The sequence below is a fragment of the Nycticebus coucang genome, chromosome 4 (genome assembly GCF_027406575.1).
Source record: "Nycticebus coucang isolate mNycCou1 chromosome 4, mNycCou1.pri, whole genome shotgun sequence".
Lineage (NCBI taxonomy): Eukaryota > Metazoa > Chordata > Mammalia > Primates > Lorisidae > Nycticebus > Nycticebus coucang.
Window position 1 is genome coordinate 141,414,613 of NC_069783.1, and position 17,999 is coordinate 141,432,611.

The 17,999-nt window shown below is 41.9% G+C and overlaps 1 protein-coding gene across 3 annotated transcripts in view; it reads right to left on the reverse strand.

Moving 5' to 3' along the window:
- ZNRF3 (zinc and ring finger 3) overlaps positions 1-17,999 on the reverse strand; it is a 249,219-nt gene that overhangs the window by 126,631 nt on the left and 104,589 nt on the right. Inside the window, exon 1 of one of the 3 annotated variants that reach the window (XM_053588499.1) lies at positions 6,512-6,533. The exons of the other annotated variants lie outside the window; for them this stretch is intronic. The gene's annotated coding sequence lies outside the window, so the exon portion shown is untranslated. Of the gene's footprint in view, positions 1-6,511; positions 6,534-17,999 lie in introns of those variants that run through there. 3 annotated transcript variants of the gene reach the window in all.

Genomic DNA, 17,999 nt, shown 5'->3' on the forward strand with positions numbered 1-17,999 from the left:
CAATTTAAGATAAAAGGAAGGTGTGCCAGACCTCACCTTTAATCTACTAGATTAAAAATCTAGAAACAGGCTCGGTGCCTATAGCTCAGTGGGTAGGGCACTGGCCACATACACTGAGGCAGGAGGTTCAAATCCAGCTTGGGCCTGCTAAACAATGACAGCGGCAACCCAAAAAAAGCCAGGCGTTGTGACGGGTGCCTGTAGTCCCAGCTACTCGGGAGACTGAGGCAAGAGAATCACTTGAGCCCAAGAGTTTGTGGCTGCTGTGAGCTGTGACACCACAGCATTCTACTGAGGGCGACACAGTGAGACTCTCTCTCAAAAAAAAAAAAAAAAATCTAGAAACAGATAAGCTGTATTAAATTTTAAAAGGGTACAAAATAATGTGTGTTGTCCATTAAAAAACAATGGCGCAGCTCTAGATATACTGATGTAGAAAAACTTTCAAGACATATTTAAAAGAGTATGTTCTAAAATAAAATGGATGGGCATGTCCATATGTTAATTATAAGTGTGTATAAATGTGTAGAAAAATACCCTGAAATATACAGGAACTGAGGTGGAAGGCATGCAGTTTCTGCCACTATGTATTTCTTTTTTCTTTTTTTTCATGTTAAACACTATGTATTTCTGATATTTGGAAATACATGAATGTATTTTCATTAAAATCAGTAACAGCATAGAGTTTAGTTAATAGCAATATAGCAAATATTTATTCCTTTGTTGTGACAAATGTTCCATAATAGCGTAAGACATTAACAATAAAAGAAACTGAGCGCAGGATACATAAGAGCTCTCTATTCTATCTTTGCAACTTTTCCACAAATCTAAAATGATTCCAAAAGGAAAACCTTTTCTATAGGTTCGGCACCAGTAACACAGTGGTTACGGCGCCAGCTACATGCACCAAAGCTGGAGGGTTCGAGCCCTGCCCGGGCCTGCTGAATAACAATGACAACTGCAACAACAACAACAATAGCTGGGTGTTGTGGCGGGCGCCTGTAGTCCCAGCTATTTGGGAAGCTGAGGCAAGAGAATCACTTGAGCCTAAGAGTTGGAGGTTGTTCTGAGCTGTGATGCCTTGGCACTCTACCAAGGGCGACACAGTAAAACTCTGTCTCAAAAAAAAAAAAGCAATACTATATACAGCACAGAACTACCATTACTTTTAAGAATATATCCATATATGTATGTATATGTTCATTACCCCCTAAAACGTTAACAGTGATTCTGAGTTTTAGGATTTAAGATGACATTTTCTTCCTTGTACTTTCTAGCTCGATGGTCCTCAAAGAAATGATTTTCTGCATCATCTGGGGACTTGTTAGAAATGCACATTCTCAGGCCCCATCTCAGAACTACTGAATCAGACACTCTAGAGGTGGGGCCAGATGATCTTGATACAAACACAACTTTGATAATACTATTCTGGATCACAGAAACTGGTTTTGTAACAAGTGCCACTTTTATAGTCAAAACAATATAACAATGAAACTTGAAAAAGGGGTCAGTATGGTGATGGATGAACAGCATTTTAAGAGCTAACACATGCCCAAACGCAGTCCATGCACCAGGAAGAAGGCGCAAGCTAGTCCAGGGCTCACACTGACTTGTTCTGTCCCAGCCACCCCAAAGTCAGTTTCCACGGGGGCTTCTGGGATACCTACAGAGACAAATAGACAAACAAGCCTGGTAGAGGGTTCCCCCCCCTTTTTTTTTTCTTTTTAATGAGACAGAGTCTCACTTTGTCACCCTTGGTTCAGTGCTGTGCCATCACACAGCTCACAGCAACCTCCAGCTCTTGGGCTTAGGCGATTCTCTTGCCTCCCAAGCAGCTGGGACTACAGGTGCCCGCCATAACGTCCGGCTATTTTTTTATTGTAGTTTGGCTGGGGCCGAGTTTGAACCCGCCACCCTCGGTATGTGGGGCCGGCACCCTACTCACTGAGCTACAGGTGCCTCCCAGGGGTTTCTTACCCTTTTAAAAAAAAAAATTATGGTAAGAAAGATTGGCTGCAGATTAGAATCTTCACCTTCAATTTTATGGCCTCCAGTCTCAATTTTATGTTAATAGTACCAGCCAGGGCATGACAACTAAGATAAGTAGAGACTCATCTTCATAATTTAAAAAGAATCCTAAGTCTGTATGTAGTAGCAGCTCAGATGAATGAGATGCCACATTAAGTTATAAGCACTGGCTGTGTGATGGCCCCTCAATGCCCTTCTTTGATCCTATTCTGTGGTCCAAAAGTATTTATAATCCCTAGCTGACTTCTTCCCCTACAGCTATATCCTTAGACACCACAGAAAGTACAGCACTCCCATTTAGTGAACAAGACCCATGAAGTCTTTATTTCAGCTCTACTTTCAGAAGGGGCTGCTTTTGTCTATTAGCAAAACTATGCAAGCCATGGTAAAGCACAGAAATCCAACGTTAAAAAATCGCTATGGCACCTGTAGCACGGTGTTTGCAGTGCCATCCACATGCCCACAGGCCAGCAGGATTAAACCCAGCCTAGGCCAGCTATACAGCAATGATAACTACAACAAAAAAATAGCCGGGAGTTGTAGCCAGCACCTGTGAGTCCCAGATACTTGGGAGGCTGAGGCAAGAGAATCACTTAAGCCCAAGAGAGTTTGAGGTTGCTATGAACTGTGATGCCACAACACTCTACCAATAGTGACAAAGTGAGACTCTGTCTCAAAAAAAGTTACTACCTCTTAAAACAAATTAATTTATTCCCACTCTATAAATGGAAGAGCCAGGGTGAGTTGGAGTGGGAGAAAAGCAAGTGTAAACCAATCAGAAGAAACCCGTCTATCACCAAGCAGCTACTCAGGGCACTTCCCGGGCCCAGGGAACTGGGGACCACATCCTCAGTGCCAAGCCTGCTGCTTTGCCAGGGCAGCCAGTGAGTGGCCCTCAGGATCCCAGGAGAGGTGCTGAGGCACTGGGAGCTGAAAAGAGTCAGGGCGGCTGCTTCTGTACTTCTACGCAGTGGGTGGTAGCTCATGGAGGTAGAAGACTATATAGGTGTGGCATGTTTGGGTAGGCATGATGGCCGCAACACCCAACGTACACAGAGAATGCTGAGGTGGTCTAAGATGGAAAGAGTTCTGGGTCTGGGGCATGACTGAGTCAGGGTAGGACTTTCAGCCAAGGGTAAGGAGGGTAACACTGGAGCACAGGCAGGAGACAGTTCTCCCTGATCCAGGACCTATGGCTGAAAGACCTTGGCATGATCTTGAAAGCACCAATTAGTGAAGACTTGCAATAAAGGCCCAAAGGTGATAGAAAACTGTGACACTTGGGATGGAGTGATCAAATGACTCAGAGAAACCTATGCTGAAGAGAACATAGAGAGTCTAGCTTCCTAAATTACCTCAGCTGTGCATTCATAGTGCACCTCTGAGCTACCCTCACCCTGATGAAGGCACTAGAAAAGACTGCCAGAGGGGTTCAGTGTGTCTTGATAGTGAGGATGAAAAGTACAGGCACTTCTATCTACTCCCTTCTCCCCACCCCCTGGGTTAGGAGGATGGTTGAGGATTCAGGTAGGGAAGCCACTTTGGAAGCCCTAAGAAACTATTTTGCTGGTGGTGACAATGACACTGTATCAGATGTAAGAAAATAGATTAATCATAAGCCACAGTGAGAGAATTGTTCAAAATCATGTTCCGCAGCCAAGAAAGGCTAGAACGGAACAAATCTTAGAGAAGATGGGAAGAAATGGCAGGATGACTCGAGTTGGTTAGCAAGATATGTTAGGGGGTTTTGGTGTGGGCACCTCACCCGCAGATCACCACAACAGCAGGCAGGCCAGCCTCCAAGTGCACCAAGACAGCAGTCCTGACCTCAAGGAATGGAACCTAGGGAGGATATTTCAGGCAAAAAACCTAGAATAAGAGAAATGAACCAAGGACATGGGCACAGCCCATGGGCACAGAAAGCAAAGCCACAGAAGAGGTCAGAGTGAAATGACTAGAAATCTGACAATGAGATGGCTTTACCACACAGGACACCCGGGTGGGCTGCCTCCACAGGGTCAAAGCAGATCTTGACAGAACACTCACAATGGTACCTCTAAGTGCAAGCACACAGGCAAGCTTAAAACTTTCCACTAAGAGGTCACTGTGACTGTGACTCAGGTCGAAAGAACTGAGGTAGTTAGAAAATCCATTCTAGAAAAACCTTATAAGGAGACCAAGACAGGAAGAAACCAGAATACTGAGAGCCATGTCCAGAGAGTAAAGCACTATCTAAAGCTTCTAGAAGAGAAGTGGAACCCAAGGGCTCAAGATTAGGACTCACATTATAAGCCCTATAATTTGTTATCATGTACCTGCTGTCCCCCTACAGTCAGGGAAGCCTTGGGCCAGCAAGTCAAGTAATAGGTATGTGGGTCAATCCCATTTATGCAAAATCATGTCTGAGTAGAGATAAATGCACAGAAAAGAAAAATTAGACATCCAGATGATCCCAGTGTTATTTACCAGAAGAAGAATAGGGTAGGAGGATTTCCACTTTTTTCTTATGTACTTTTTCACTGTTGAGATTTTAATGAGTATGTCTTCTTGTGTTACAGGAATATTTCTTTAAAACTTTTTTCTTTACAAAATTTAAGGCCAAGAGTAGAGAAAAGCTGAGCAATGGCTATCAGTGAATGGCTTTTGATACCAAGTCTCAATGCATCTCATGAGCTCTTTTTCCAAAGGGTATTTAGAGAGTAAATAAGAGCCAGAGAGAAATCACCACTCCAAAGCACTCTATACAGAAACAGGCTAAAATTTTATGGGGCCCTCTACCCTGAGAAGCTATCAGGCGCAACAGTTGCAAAGCAGCTAGGTGGTAAAGAAAGCACTCCAGAGGGGCTATTCAAGAGTCTCCAAGATCTTCCCATGTGTAAATTTGAAAGTTCTTTTGTTCTTCTCCAGGTTTAAGTTTCTGGGTCATCCAGTCTCTTGCTAATAACCAAAGGCGTACATCTGCAGCACATACTCCTGTACCCTTTATTCACTTCCCCAAATATGAGTGACCTAGAAAACATTAATACCTCAGGTCCTTAAGCAGAATCTCTCAACTCTGTTTATCAGACCCCATTGTAACACTACCTCCATGGAGCAACTCTAATGAGTGCTCCAAATAGGAAAAAGGTACCACTCACCACTATACATTGAAATAATCATTACTGCCCTGTACCCTAGATCCTGATAAATGGGGAGGTGGGGGTGAAGGGAACAGGAGGTTACAAAATGTTAAGGGAGCAAACAAACTCTACACACCCACAAGGCTAGAGTTTCTTTGGACATAATCAAGAATCTTCCTTTGTTGTGCCCTAATGTCTATTTTCATCCTGTTCCAGCATCTCCTCGGAGGAAAAACAAAGCTCCACTGCCAGAAAATGTTCCAAGTAATTGTTGATAACAGATAAATAGCAGAGGAAGGCCTTTGGTTAATGTTTAAATGTGGCAGAAGCAACATTAACTCCTTATTAGTTATTATGAGCACCAGGAGGCTTGAACTCAGAACAATGGGCCAGTGGCTCATCAGGAAAAGAACTGCTTCATTCAAGCTCAAGAATGCTCTTTATAAAAACCTTGAATAATACCTAAAACTCCTTTGAATTACCATACTGCTCAAACTTGATTTGTTTTTAAACTACTATAATGCACAGCCTTCTAGTTTTTATAAGCAGAGTCCAATAATTTCTAGAGAAATAATGGAGAAGAAAGGGACAATCATGGTAGAGTTAGGGATATAATTGAGAAAGAATATATTTGCTCATGAGTTTAGATACTATATTTAAAACCGCAAGCTATTAAAATACAGCTTTGCTATGAAAGGAAAGTCTGTATTCTAAAATGTCAGATGATGTGCTTTGGAAGATTTGGCTACTACTATAGGTGGAACAAACACACACCCAGTTCATCTTACTAAACCTTGGCACTCTTTGTTTCCATATTATTAGCAGTTTTGCACTTTTATTAAGGTAGAGAGAGGGAGAGGAATGGCACACGGAGAAGAGAAGAGAGGACAGTATCTCTTGGACAGGATGTATATTAAAGATTTACTTCTGGTAAAAAGATGGCTACAGAGCTTCTGATGAGTTGATATTCAGTGATTTTATTCTATTGCGGCCAGTTAACACACAAACAAGGATTTAAGGCAACGTGAGTCAGCTCTGCCCAACCCTGGTTCCAGTTGCAGAAGCGCACCTCTCTGCCCAGTTTTGCCTCTCATCTACAATCACTGTAGAGCAGCGGTTCCCAACCTGTAGGCTGAGAACTGTATTAAAGGGTCGCAGCATTAGGAAAGTTGAGAACCACTGCTGTTCAGCAAATTGGCAATTTATCTTAGATCAGTATGAGTAACAGCATGGTGACAGATTATGAGGACACTCACACAAGGACCCAGTGTTGCTGGGTGGCTACTACCCTCTCATACTGCCTGAGATTCTGCACATGCCAACAGCCATCTGGTGGTGGGCAAAAATGGACATTTTGTACTCACTGCAAAGGTAGAGTCAGGTCCCCTCCACTCATGCAGATCACTGATCAAAGATCAAAGAGGCAACTGGTTACAGTCTTACTCAACAATGTTAAGCAGTTTTTTTTTTTGTTTTTTTGGTTTTAATTCAAACCAAGAGAGACGCTTGAGATACAGGCCTCATTTTACAGGTGAAGAAACCAAGGCCAAAAGAGGAGACAGAAGACAGGCCTCAGCTCCACTGCCCACATTGCCTGCTGTGTCGACATTTTCAGCCTTGGTTACAAACAGGCACTCGGTAATTACCGCAAGTGGAGTTGAACTGGTCCTCTCGGTGCTTGAGCGGGGTAAGGTTATCTGAGTCTTACCTCAAGTGCCACACATCACACCTGTCCAGTGGCCAATGACCTGCACTATCATTACCACAGTTCTCTCAGGCTGTCTACAGCAGTGGTTCTCAACCTTCCTAATGCAGCAACTCTTTAATATAGTTCCTGTAGGTCACAACCCACAGGTTGAGAACCGCTAGTCTATAGGAATGTGTCACTGAGCTCAGTACTTCCCCATCATGCCACCTGCCTTTTCTGTTCATAGGGGAACTTCATCTATATATATTTTGCCATTTGACCAACACTTAGCTGTTCCTCAATCACGTGCTCTCTTTGCGTGTAATCTGATACCAGAGGGACAATGTACTAGACCTGGTTTTCCCTAGTACAGTATTAGCTACACAAAGGCAAAGAGTTTTGTCTCTTCTACTGCAGTACTCTGGGAGAGAGGGAGGGAAGAAGGGAGGGAGGAAGGAAGGAAGGAAGAAAATATGGGAGGATGGACAGATGTGTGTGTGAGTGGATATATGGATAGGTGGATGGGTAGATTGGATCATAAATAAAGTAGAAGCCTCTTCCTTATTTCCCTTTTTGCCAATTCCCATTTCAAACAGTAATGATGGCTTAACAGCAGAATTTGTGCTACACTGATGACAGTCTTGGGGCAATAATCCCAGGGTTTCCCTCATGCTAACTGCTATACAATTTCAGTCTTCTTCAGGTTATACAAGTACCCACAAAATATTTTGTCTACTGAGCCAAGACTGGGAGATTCTAGCTTCTTTTGCAGGCAGCAGGAGGAAATTTATAAAGAGCAATTGGATCTGCTCCATTTTACCTGGGCTCAGTTTCTTTAATGCCTAAAGCCCAATAATTAAGGGTCCTTCAAAGTATGAACACCAGTGCAAGATTTATCTAACCATTCAACAGCACAAGACCCTGGCAGACTGCATCAATCTTGGTCAATCTGCTGATGAATCACTGAAAGAACAAAAGTGGCGTCATGGCAAAAATAAACAAAAGTTCCTACTTTCTAAAAGATCCTAAAATGTTGCACCAAAATGATTACCTTTCCTCCAGGGTGGTGCAGTCTTCACAATGCCACTTGCTTTGTATACATGTCAAGGCATAGGTAAAAGACTTGTGATGAAAACCCTGTTGGCTGCCTCTTACACTCTAGCCAAACCCCTGCACTCCCACCCCACTGCCTGCTCTCTCGGTTCACCACTAAAAAGCCAGCAATCTCCGTTCAAGCAAGGTCCATGACAAAGATCCATCCATGTAATATGCCTTTATCGTCAGCATGGCAGAAGCCCAAAGCTGTTTCCTGAATAGTTGGTATAAATTTGCATTGAACAAGGCCTCTCCATTCCTCTTCTGACTTAAAGCTCTCACCGTGAGCTTAAAGTGCTCTGTGCTCAAAGAACAAGAGGCAACCAACATATCTTCAGAAGGCCACGTCTCAAGCTCAGGAATAGCTGGTGCATTATTAACACGGCAATGTCTAGAAAGGCACTTCCTGTTATGTGGCCTGTGTATAATCTGCTCAGTAGTTAAGCATCAAAACAGTACTATCGGGCGGCGCCTGTGGCTCAGTGAGTAGGGCGCCGGCCCCATATGCCGAGGGTGGCAGGTTCAAACCCAGCCCCAGCCAAACTGCAACAACAAAAAAAAATAGCCGGGCGTTGTGGCGGGTGCCTGTAGTCCCAGCTACTTGGGAGGCTGAGGCAAGAGAATCGCATAAACCCAAGAGTTAGAGGTTGCTGTGAGCCGTGTGACGCCACGGCACTCTACCCAAGGGCGGTACAGTGAGACTCTGTCTCTACGAAAAAAAAAAAACACTACTATCATTTCCATTTGACAGATGAGCAACCTAACTTCGGGGCCACTAAGGGGCTTAAATCCTTAAAGAAAGCAACAGAACCAGTACTTGAAACCAATCTACCTACTCCCAGGGAAGCACATACTTAGGCCACCATCTTCCCCTGGGCCTCTGACTAGAGTTTATACCCACTTGCAGACTCCTGTCCAGGAAATTACTCTCTAGCTGACCTCCTTACATACCCTGCACCCACAAGCTGAGCTGTACGTGTTTCTACATCTGTTTATGCCAACTCATCTCCTATAAATGTAATTAAGTTAAATATTAAATAATGCAAAATAGTTTTTTTCTATGAAAACCGATACTTTGAAAAGAAAGATTAAATTAAGGCAACTAAAAGAAAACTGCCAAGAGCTAAATGCAACTTTTTAAGACTCAAAAAAGGGGAATTCTAGAAGGCATGTGGTAGCTTTATAAGTGTCAATAAGTCTTTGTCCTGCTTTAAAAAAAAGACAGAAATGTAAATTCTAAGTGGATGGGGTGGGGAATTTGCGGCCTTGGGGCCACATGTGGCCTTCTGGATTGAATGTTAGCCTTCTGACTGAATCCAAACGTCACAGAACCAATCCTTTTAATAAAATGGATGGAGTTGAGGGGTTACCTTCAGGGACCTAGAGGGCTATGTGGCCTTGAAGCCACAGGTTCCCCATCCTGTTGAAATATAAGACTTAGGGAGTACAAATCTGTGGTTCTATTTGCGAAGACCTGAGTTTAAATGTCCAAGTCTTAGAAGCTTTAATTAAAACTTAATTTTAAACTATCATTCTTTTTAAATCATTCCCTGCTTCAACTTAATTGACCTTTTTCAATTACCCAACGACTGACAGGTCCTAACAGTATCAGGTAACAAGGTTTCCGCCAAAGTGTGAAAATCATGAAAGGGCACATGCTCAGTTGACATCTGCCAACCTTGGCTGCTGACATCTAGAAATTTCTAGGTTCTTAAATTGGGAGAAATTTTAAAATAACTTAATTCTTATTATAAAAGAAAATGGCGGCACCTGTGGCTCAAAGGAGTAGGGCGCCGGCCCCATATGCTGGAGATGGTGGGTTCAAACTCAGGCTAGGCCAAAAACTGCAAAAAAAAAAAAAAAAAAAAGAAATTCTAGAGCAACAGTTCTCAACTGAGGTCAACTTGGCCCCTCCTAACCTCCAACCAGAGGACATTTGGCAATATCTAGAGCCATTTCTGATTGTCTTAACTGGGGAGGGGGTTTTGTTACTGGTATCAAGTAGGTAGAGGCCTGGGATATTGCCCTATACCCTGCAATGCACAGGACAGGACCCAAAACAAAACAATTATGCAGTTCCAAATGTCAACAGCGCCAGTGGAAAAACCTGATCTATGGTAGGGAAAAAGGAATCCTCCAAACCTACAGATACTTTTACATCATCAGAGTCCGCTTTTGAATAAACAAAAGGAAGAGTTGATTTCTTCCCTGTTGGTTTAAACATTATTCAAAAGCCACAGGCTTTCTGATATTCTTAATAAAGCTCCAAATCTCTCAGTAAGAATTTTCAAAGATCACAATTTTTGCTTATGCAGCAAAACAGCACAACAGTCTTGGGAGTGTTTTTTTCCTTTTATATTCCATAATACCTCCATTAGCTCATAGATAAGTTAGAAAAGTGAATTAAAATATCTGTCCAAAGCTTCATTTTTAAAGAACAGAAAAGATGGAAGAACGAAATTAGCTAGCCACAGTGGCTCATGCCTGTAATCCTAGCATTCTGGGAAGCCAAGGTGGAACACTTGAGCTTAGGAGTTTGAGACCAGCCTGATCTTAGAAGTTTGAGACCCGTTCTCTACTAAAAATAGAAAAACTAGCCAGGCACAGTGGCACAAACTTGTCCAAGCTACTTGGGAGACTGAGGCAAAGGATTACTCAAGCCCAAGAGTTTGAGTTTGCTATGAGCTATGATGTCATGGCACTCTACCCAAGGGTACAAGGGCAACAGAGTGAGATTCCCTCAAAAGAGGGAGGAAGGGAAGGGAGGAGAGAGCAGGAGGGGAGAAAAATTAATTCAATTTGTTGTAGTAGTAGGATTGTGGGAGAAATTTTTCCTTGTTTGTTGCTTCCTTTCATCATTACACCATCTGTCTGCATCTATGCAATATACATACTTTAGAAGTTAAATGCCTTACAGAAATCTTAATGGGCCCTGGATTTTTTAAAGCCAGCTATAAAAAACATTTCTGGAACAAACACAGAAATTTAAATATGTCAAGTTCTTAGGGATGATGATGGCACAGTGGGTTAGGATCATGTCCTTAGTCTTAGCAGATGTATGTTGGAGTACTAAGGAGTAAAATGTCATAATGCTGGCAATTTTCATGGTGTTGGAGTACTGAGGTGTAAAACATCACAATGTTGGCAACTTTCAAATGGCCTAGCCAAAAAGGAAGGTTAAAAAAAAAAAAAAAAAAAAAAAGACTAAGCCCATGTAAGAGAGACTATAGACTAAGCAATTATTAACATTTTGCCACATTCCAAACTATTCGTTCAAATTGTCTATCTATGGGCTTAATAACTTTCAAATCTGAAAAATGGGTAGTGGGGGCCCAGGTGCAATAGCTCATTTCAGTAATCTAGCACTTGGCGATGCTGAGGTTCAAGGATCACTTGAGATTAGGAGTTTGAGACTGGTGTGGGCAACAGAGCAAGACTGTCTCTACTAAACATAAGAAAATTAGTTGGGGGCGGCACCTGTGGCTCAAAGGGGTAGGGCGCCGGTCCCATATGCCGGAGGTGGTGGGTTCAAACCCAGCCCCGGCCAAAAACCACAAATAAATAAATAAAGATAATAAAAAGCAAAAAAAAAAAAAAAGAAAATTAGTTGGGTATGCCGGCATGTGTCTGTAGTCCTAGCTGCTTAGCAGAATAAAGCAGGAAAATCACTTGAGTGCAAGAATGTGAGGTTGCAGTGAGTTATGAACGTACTAGTACTGTACTCTAGCCTGGGAGACAAAGCTGGACTCTATGTCTTAAGGTGACAAAGTGAGACTCTGTCTTAAAAAAAAATGCAGAAAGGGAAAAGACCAAAATAAAAAGGGATACACCAACCAACTGGCAGTTATCACTGGATCATGGCTCTAGACCAGGAATAGGAAACCTTTTCATGTTGGAAGGCCACATTAATTTAGCTGCAAAGGCCAAGTTCAAGAAACTTCAAACATATATACTTTAATTTGATTTATTTTGTAAATAGCAAATACTATACATTTAATATTCAAAAAATGAAAGCTTTTTCTTAATTAACCTTTCAATGACATTGTGTCTGCTTCACTATGTTGGAAAGCATTTGAATATCTGCTGCAGCATGGAGGTCAACAGTTTCAGTTGATTCTCTAGATGGGTATTAGCCATTTGTGACCTTAAGGGTGTCTTGATTTGGGTTAGGTAGGAGAAAGCAGATTCACAGCAATAAGTGGTTGAAAAGCAAGAAACTTTTTTTCAGGTGTGTTGAAAAAGGCATGGATATTCTGTATTTTCCTATATACATATATATATATATATTTTTTTTTTTTTTCTTTTGAGACAGAGTCTTATTTTGTCACCCTGGATAGAGTGCTGTGGTGTCATAGCTTATAGCAACTTCAAACTCTTGGACTCAGGTGATCCTCTTGCCTCAGCCTCCCCAGCAGCTGGGAGGTATCCACCAAAACACCCAGCTAATTTTAGAGAAGGGGTCTTGCTCTTGTTCAGGTTGGTCTCGAACTCCTGAGTTCAAGAAATCCACCCGCCTCTGCCTCCCAGATTGCTAGGCATGAGCCACCATGCCTGGTTTCCTATATTTCTTTTTTCTTTAATTATTATTATTTTTTTTATTGTTGGGGATTCATTGAGGGTACAATAAGCTAGTTTACACTGATTGCATTTGTTAGGTAAAGTCCCCATTAGATCTTTCTTAAATCACACAAGGACTTTTAAATGTGATCTAACAGAATAGTTCTTTAGGTGCCTTTATCAACTAGGTGAAGCTGAAATGCTAATTTGAGTGTGATGTCATGATTCTCAAAATCCTGATATGAAAATTAGGTCAATGGGGTGAGAGGGGAAGTGGCTCACGCCTGTAATCCCAGCACTCTGAGAGGCCAAGGTGGGCAGATGACTTGAGCTCACCAGTTCGAGACCAGCCAGAGCTACAGTGAGAGCCCCGTCTCTAAACATAGCCAGGCATTATGTAGTCCCTGCTACTCAGGAGACTGAGATAAAAAAAAATCACTTAAGCCTAAGAGTTTAAGGTTGCTGTGAGCAATAAGGCCATAGCACTCACCACCAGGATGACTGAGTGAGACTCCATCTCAAAAAAAAGAAAATAAAGGACCATGTCTGTGGCTCAAAGGTGTAGGGTGCCAAACCCATATGCTGGAGGTCGCAGGTTCAAACCCAGCCCTGGCCAAAACTGCAAAAAAAAAAAAAAGAAAAGAAAAGTAGGTTAATGTAGGGAGGTGGTCAACTATGGAGGTTCTATATATATTTTCCTTTTGTATTGCATGAAGTTATTCTGTTAAGTTGAAGGTTTAATTCATGTTGCTAGTTATGGTTCTCCTTGAAAGAGGCAGTTACTTAAACTTCAAAATAGTATTGGTGTCTAAGCATCCTACCTCTTAGACAATTTCTTTCACAATTTCTACATCACTAAATGGCTTCCATTTTCCCCCCAAGTATATAAGCTACTTTATAAGTTGCTTTGACAGCCTAAGCAAGAGCAAGACCCTGTCACTTAAAAAAATAAAAAATAAAAATAAATAGTCAAGCATTGTGGCAGGCACCTGTAGTCCCACTTACCAGGGAGGCTGAGGGCCGAGGCAAGAGAATCGCTTTGAGCCCAAGAGTTTGAGGCTGCTGTGAGCTATGACACCATAAGACTCTACTGAGGGTGACAAAGACAAGCCGAAAACTTTGTCTCCAAAAAAAATAAATGTTGCTTTGGGGCATTATTTCCAGGTTTTCATGCTGCTTTAAAGAATTGTCTTTGCTTTTGTTTTTCATCTTTTTTAATTTCAAAATATTAAGTGATTACAAATATTTTAGGCTACATGGATCATTTTGTAATGCTTGAATCCCGGCCATAGATGTGCCCGTCACCCAAACAGTGTTCACAGAATTCATTAGGTTGGTTTATTCCCCACCGTTGCTTTTCATCTTTTAATTTCTACCATAAAACTTTTCACACCTCTCCCTCTAACTTAAAATACTTGTCGTCCTTATGGTGTTATAATGCTGATGAGCACTGAATTTCTTTAATGTTGATATGAGAAAGCAAGCAAATCATCTTATCTTTTGGCAGAAACAAGATAATGTTGCAATTCCCAATCATTATTAAAAAATCTATTTTCGAATGTTACAGAGCGGAGAGAGTGAGGAGGCTGCGTCTGGCTCCCGCTCTCACAGCCATTGCAGTACATTGAGCTCCATAGAGACAGCACCAGGGCAAGTGAGAGCCGGATGGGCACTGGGCGACTCTGTGCCTCGCTGAGGAAAAGTAACTAAACATGGGCAAAGGAGATCCTAAGAAGCCGAGAGGCAAAATGTCATCATATGCATTGTTTGTGCAAACTTGTCGGGAGGAGCACAAGAAGAAGCACCCAGATGCTTCGGTCAACTTATCAGAGTTTTCTAAGAAGTGCTCAGAGAGGGGGAAGACCATGTCTGCTAAAGAGAAAGGAAAACAGAAGATACGGCAAAGGCGGACAAGGCCCGTTATGAAAGAGAAATGAAAACCTAGATCCCTCCTAAAGGGGAAACCAAAAAGAAGGTCAAGGATCCCAATGCACCCAAGAGGTCTCCTTCGGCGTTTTTTCTTGTTCTGTTCTGAGTATCGCCCAAAAATCAAAGGAGAACATCCCGGCCTATCCATTGGTGATGTTGCAAAGAAGCTGGGGGAGATGTGGAATAACACTGCTGCGGATGACAAGCAGCCTGATGAAAAGAAGGCCGCAAAGCTGAAGGAAAAATACGAAAAGGATATTGCTGCAGACTGAGCTCAAGGAAAGCCTGATGCAGCGTAAAAGGGAGTCATCAAGGCTGAAAAAAGCAAGAAAAAGAAGGAAGAGGAGGAAGATGAAGAGGATGACGAGGAGGAGGAAGATGAAGAGGAAGATGATGAGGAAGATGATGATGATGAATAAGTTGGTTCAAGCGCAGTTTTTTTTTCTTGTCTATAAAGCATTTAACCACCCTGAAGACAACTCACTCCTTTTAATGAAAAAAATTGAAATGTAAGGCTGTGTAAGATTTATTTTTAAACTGTACAGTGTCTTTTTTTGTATAGTTAACACATTACCGAATGCGTCTTTAGATAGCCCTGTCCTGGTGGTATTTTCAATAGCCACTAACCTTGCCTGGTACAGTAATGGGGGTTGTAAATTGGCATGGAAATTTAAAGCAGGTTCTTGTTGGTGCACAGCACAAATTAGTTATATATGGGGATGGGAGTTTTTCATCTTCAGTTGTGTCTGATGCAGCTTATACAAAATAATTGTTGTTCTGTTAACGGAATACCACTCTGTAACTGCAAAAAAAAAAAAAAAAGTTGCAGCTGTTTTGTTGACATTCTGAATGCTTCTAGGTAGATATAATTTTTTTTATTAAAAAAAATCTATTTTCTTCCTTGAGCATTCTCTTGGTCTTCTTTGACATGATAGGCTGTTAAGCAGAGAGAATTAAAAAATATTGTCAAGGGCGGAGCCTGTGGCTCAATGGAGTAGGGTGCTGGCCCCATATGCCAGAGATGGCACATTCAAACCCAGCCCCAGCCAAAAACTGCAAAAAAAAAAAAATTATATATATGTAATAGCCATTCAACTATACACAAATTCCACTTCAAACAAAAACACCGTGTACTGTTGTCAAAAGTTGATACCAGACTAGCGTACTAGAGCTCCATAAACTCTCTCCAGCCAGCTTCATGCAGTAGTGGCACTAGTCAGGCGGGGGAAACTACCTATATCCTGAGCATAGCAGCCATCAATTTAGCTGTTACGGCTTACTAATCTTCTAATTGTGCTGGTCAATCTGGGAAGATTGTTTCTTTGCAATTTATTTTATTCTTTGGTATTTTAAATATATTCATTTTAGAAATAAGATGAAAATATAAAAGATGAACAAAAATGTATTAATAAAAATAAAAAGATTTGCTCTATATAATTTAGATTCAGTTAAAAGGCTGCCAAGAAGGCCATAGGTTCCCTATCCCTGCCCTAGACTATACTGAAAATGGTCTCTAAACACAATCAAACTGGAGATTAGTCTTGGCTTTATTATTTTAAAGCGCCATAGCTGCCTTCTACAGGTACAACAAAATACAATAAGCACAACACCAGCACAAAAGGCACAATCAACAAATCTACTCCCCAAACCATATCACAGACCTCTTGACACAACTGGAGACCATGGAAGACCAACGCAAAGTCAGATCATTCATTCCTTTGAAGATGCACACATTCACAAACACACACATATGCACCCTAAAATGGAAATCTATCTGAGCTCAAGCCTTGTAAACAGGGAAGCCACAAGTTGGAACTATTATAAAATATGCTGCCATGTGAGAAACAGAGACTTTATCCATTCTGTGAAGAGAAAGAATCAAGAATCAGGTAAGCTCATAAACCCTGTCCAGTCCTGTTGACAACAGTGAAAAACATGAATGCTGCTTCTACTCTTAAGACTTCACACACACACACACTCATTCACATGCATATCAATTTGTTTCAGAGGGGCTACAAATCAGAGCAGAACAAATAGAAAGGAAGCCAATCTAGGTGCAACAAGTTGTGACTTATCTTAACTCTGCAAAAACATACTCATTTTATGTGTAAGTCAAAATATTCCAGACTTCCAGGATCCTTTGAACAGGTTTACAAATGAGAAGGACTGCCATTTTATGAAACCGTTAACACTTCAGGTAAGCTGACTTTGCCAATTCCAATGGAATGCCCTCTCCCCTGCCAAAAAACCTCATAAGTTTACATTGACACTTCAAGAAAAGTGCCTTGTTTTATTCACCTTAAAGAATTAAAAAAAAAAAAAAAATAGACATGGTGGTGTGTACCTGTAGTCCCAGCTACTCAGGAAGTTCAAGGCCAGAAGTTTGAGGCCTGCTTAGGCAAAAAAGAAAAAAACAAAAAGAAGAAAAACACACATACTGCTTAGACTAGAGATTTTTCAAACCAATTTGTTTAAAGCCTACCAGAAGAGCTGGGCATGTTGGCTCACATCTATAATCCTAGCACTCTGGGAGGCCATGGCGGGTACACAGCCTGAACTCACAGGTTCGAGACCAGCCAGAGCCAGAGTGAGACCTCGTGTCTAAAAAACTAGCCGGGCATTGTGTAGTCCCAGCTACTTGTGAGGCTGAGGCAAGAGAATTGCTTAAGCCCAAGAGTTTGAGGTTGCTGTGAGCTATGACACCACAACACTCTACAGAGGGCAACATAGTAAGACTCTGTCTTAAAAAGAAAAAAACCCCAGAAATTCCACCCAGCTGGCTAATTGCATACTCCTCAGTAGCACACACACTCTCTATCACAGAAAAACCTAATCGCTGAACAAAATACCCACAAGCTCCCTGCAGCCACAAGGCCACACCACTACAAAGCAAAGGGAGGGACAAGATGAAGGGCAGGCAACAGGCTCTGCCTCAGGAAATGTGAGAGGGCAAGTCATTCAAACACCACAGGGTCTTCACAGCAATTTCCATGCCCCATGAAGGCAATGCAACGTCCTGGGTTTTCCCCTGAGAGTCTGAATAAAGCAGCACGATCTCTAGGGCTATTCTTAGGCAGAGAGAGAGAGAAAGAGAGGGGAAGTGGAGAAACTTGGATCCAAAAGGGGTAGAAGCCATTAAAAAGTGGACCTTACAAGCAGAAAGAGGGATGGAGGGAGGGGGGTGGGGCCTTAGTGTGTGTCACACTTTATGGGGGCAAGACATTGCAAGAGGGACTTTACCTAACAATTGTAATCAGTGTAACTGGCTTATTGTACCCTCAATGAATCCCCAACAATAAAAAAAAAAAAGTGGACCTTACACACCCTGTCACATTCATTGGAACATCTGAGTACTCATGTGCTAGATTATTCATGTACTTGGACTTTAAATATTAAAAATATAGGCTGGGTGCAGTGGCTCACACCTGACATCCTAGCACTCTGGGAGGCTGAGGCGGGTAGATTGCTTGAGCTCACGAGTTCAAGACCAGCCTGACCAAAAGCAAGACCCCACCTATACTAAAAATAGAAAAACTGAGGCAAGAGGATCGCTTGAGCCCAAAGATTGGAGATTGTTGTGAGCT